Source organism: Lipotes vexillifer, unplaced genomic scaffold (assembly GCF_000442215.2).
Source record: "Lipotes vexillifer unplaced genomic scaffold, Lipotes_vexillifer_v1.1 scaffold569, whole genome shotgun sequence".
Taxonomy (NCBI): Eukaryota; Metazoa; Chordata; class Mammalia; order Artiodactyla; family Lipotidae; genus Lipotes; species Lipotes vexillifer.
This window is the reverse complement of record NW_006795376.1, coordinates 1,684,555-1,687,988: the sequence shown is the minus strand read 5'-3', so window position 1 is coordinate 1,687,988 and position 3,434 is coordinate 1,684,555. Positions and strand designations below refer to the sequence as shown.

Here is a 3,434-nt window from a genome sequence, read left to right as displayed (position 1 = left end):
ACCTCCAACTCCTGCTGAACTCCGCCATGACAAATAATAGTCAATTGTACTATGTCATTGCTTTAGTAAATGTTAGATTGTCAAGACAGAAAACAAATTTTCTACTAAGAAGTTGGGACCAATTCTTTCCCCTCTAAGGCATTATTTTTAAAATATCACTGTTATAAACTCAATTGAATTTTTACAAAACTAATCATCAACATTCAAGGTAATACATTTAAATAGCATATCTAATTAGAAATCCATTTGTGCTACAAAATTTTCTCTGTATTTCTTGCTTTCATGGAATACTTTTATATTCCAATGTTTTTAGAAATTCCAATGCAATTGACTTTTCCCAATATAATCCAATTCAATTGAATTTTTCCAACACAAAAGAGATTGAGGACATCAGAGGGGGAAATGATAGGTAGGCTAAATCTCTATGACAATTTTCCTTTATCCTTCTAGGGACTGGGATGGCTTTGTCTACGCATTTCATTTCTTCCTGACAACACAATCTAAGTGGGGTACCAACACAAAACTGACAGCACCATAAATATTCCACAGCAATTTTTTACATACTCTCTATATAACTGCTGCCATAAGCTAGGTGTAGAAGAGACTGAAGAAGCTTGAGAAGGACCCTGTGCTGAGGCAGTTACTGAGGGTGACAAGTCTAACTCCTGTAAAACCAGCAGATACGGCAATTGTGAGTCAGGGGCGAGTCTCCCCCGACCTCTGACCTATGCCACACAGGGCACTCTGGGCATGCTTGTTTCTACAGCGTAACATGTCCCTGGAAATGAGACCATAAAGTAGACTCTCAAAATAAAATCAACAGGTGTGCATGAACTATTGAACCTTTCTATTTGAACATGTTTAAAATTAACTCAATGTACCTTACAGTACAGCTATTACAGCCATGGAAACAGATCAAGTGAACTAATATATGTAAAGTCTTAGCTTATGAAATAACTCATGTAAAGAACGGTTGTGGCGAGAGCAGTGCAATTACTTGAAGGTAGCTCCTGACTTTTCAACCATCGCTGAAGAGGAACTTGGCCTTTCTCAGTGCCCCGGGAACATAAGCCACCACATATACCATGGTCAGCGCTCACCCCATATACCATCCTCTCTACAGCTACTGAATTCTACAAGCCGGGCTTTAAATAATTCATTTCCTAAATCATCCCACCTTCTCCAGTTGTAAGATAAATTAGTACTAGGGACATGACATGCAACATGATGAACACAAGTAACACTGCTGTGTTCTATATAAAAGTTGTTAAGAGAGTATATCCTCAGAATTCTCATCACAAAGAAAAATTTTTTTCTTTTTCTTTTGTATCTATATGAGATGATGAATGTTCACTAAACTTATTGTGAAAATCATTTCATGATGTATGCAAGTCAAATCATGCTATACACCTTAAACGTACACAGTGCTACATGTCAATTATATCTCAATAAAACTGGACAAAATGTTTTTTAAAACCATCCCACTTTCTCCATAAATTGCTAAATGGGAAAATAAACATTGAGAACTAGACATCAAGTTAAAAACAGAAATGTCCTGTGTGCTTTCTGCTTTTAATGTTTGCTAAAAGCAGCATGTAAACTAGGCACCTGGCATTTCACATAACCTCCGTGGAACAAATGTTTTGCCTGGTGCACAGAACTATCAAACGTAATCTATAAAATCCGCAGAGACCCGATTTAGCTCTTAGTTATGTATCTGAGAATCTTGCACAGGGTGGGACTCACCATATGTCCCCCAAAGAGTAGCCACAGTTAATTACAATGTTTTGTGCTAATGTCTATTTATTTGAAAGACTGAATTACCATACGTCATAGTTGGAAAACGCTGAAAATCGAAACTCTTCCTATTCGCCAATTACAAATCAAATCCAAGTAATAGTGTCTGTGTAATCACACCATCAGCCCCACCACACAGCTACCAAACTGGATCCTAAGAAAGAACAGTTGTCTCTCCCCTGGTGTATCTCACTCTTGCCAGGGCAGACTTTAATCAGTCCATCCAAAGACAGCCTTCAACCAGGGAAGCTGTAGAAACGAGCTCCAAGGGCTGTTCTTTTGCTTTCTCCAAAGTTTCTCTTACCAGTGGCTCCTGCCCATGGCAAATTTATCCAGTTTAAATCCATTGGTCCAAAAACTAAAGTAAAATAAAATAAACCAACAACTATGTAAAAAACAGAACCATGTATTTATAAAAAGTATACTTTCCAAAGAATGAAGAAGGGCCTGGATGAAAGAAATTTAAACCAGTGGTAAGAATACAATGAAGCCACATCACAAAAGCTGTGTACTTTACAATGACTGATCAGTCTAGACAGAGCCTGTCCTTGAGCTCTTAAATACCTAACAGAGTGCCAGGGAGTTTTAGAGCATCATCCCCACCAAAAATATGTGATACATTACACAGAGGCTCCTCATATATTTAGCCAAAGAATCAAAAAAACATACACTGTACATCAAGGCAGACATAAAGGAAATACAAGGGGTTTTTTCCCCTCCCCTTCTCCAAAGGACTTCTTTTGAGAAGCAGAAATGAATTCACCTAAAATCCCAACTATAAATAAATAAGACATGCTAAAAAAAAAAAAATCACAGAATTCTGCCCTAGAGTTACAAAAGTCTGAGGTGTTTGAACAACTTGGTATAGAATGGAGTTTAACTCATGCCAATTATGCTGTTTCACACTCTGAATTCCGTCACTCGAAAGGATGAAGTCGTACATAAAACACACACACATACACACACACTCGCATGTAGTGGGGGAGAAAAGAAACTACTTACTTTTCTTCCTAAAAAGTTTAATTAAAGACTTGATCTTTGTATTAATAAAGACCACCATTTCCAGGATGTCTACATATGGCTTAGAAATTTGAATCACATTAAAAGCTCAGTGCAGCAAGCAGGTGGCAAGCGGCAGGCATCCTTCTGCTCCAGATTCGAACTTTCTTCCTCTGGCCTTGAATCCTTAGACATCTGCCCGGGGGTGATGTAACTTTGAGGTTGAGCTTATTGTCAGGCAGTTACAAACCATTAACAGTCCTTGAACCTGAAACGCTCCCACTGAAACCTAATCTTTAAGGCTGAGAGCGGCCAGTGACAACGTGTACAGAAAGAGAAAGCCAATCACAGTTCTTATTTGCATGATAGCCACATCGGTCTTTCTGTCTTGGTGCTCAATTATTCAGTTTTTCTCTCCAATAGATCAGAAGTTTCTCCTCTCTGGAGTCCACAAAAACAGTGAAGATTTTCCTTAAGGAAGCTGAGGTGAAGTAAATGTGTTCCCCATTTTCACTGGGGCCACTGTGAACGTCCAGATCTTTTTCCTGGAGCCGCCAAGTCTTAGAGTCAGTCTGTTGATTCTTTGACTCCCTAGTTAAGTCAGGCATTTGAACTGATTTCGGGGAGGGGGGGGGGGG

At 38.8% G+C, this 3,434-nt stretch overlaps 1 protein-coding gene across 1 annotated transcript in view; it reads right to left on the bottom strand.

Moving 5' to 3' along the window:
* Positions 1 to 3,434, bottom strand: part of NHSL1 (NHS like 1) — a 127,200-nt gene that overhangs the window by 56,717 nt on the left and 67,049 nt on the right.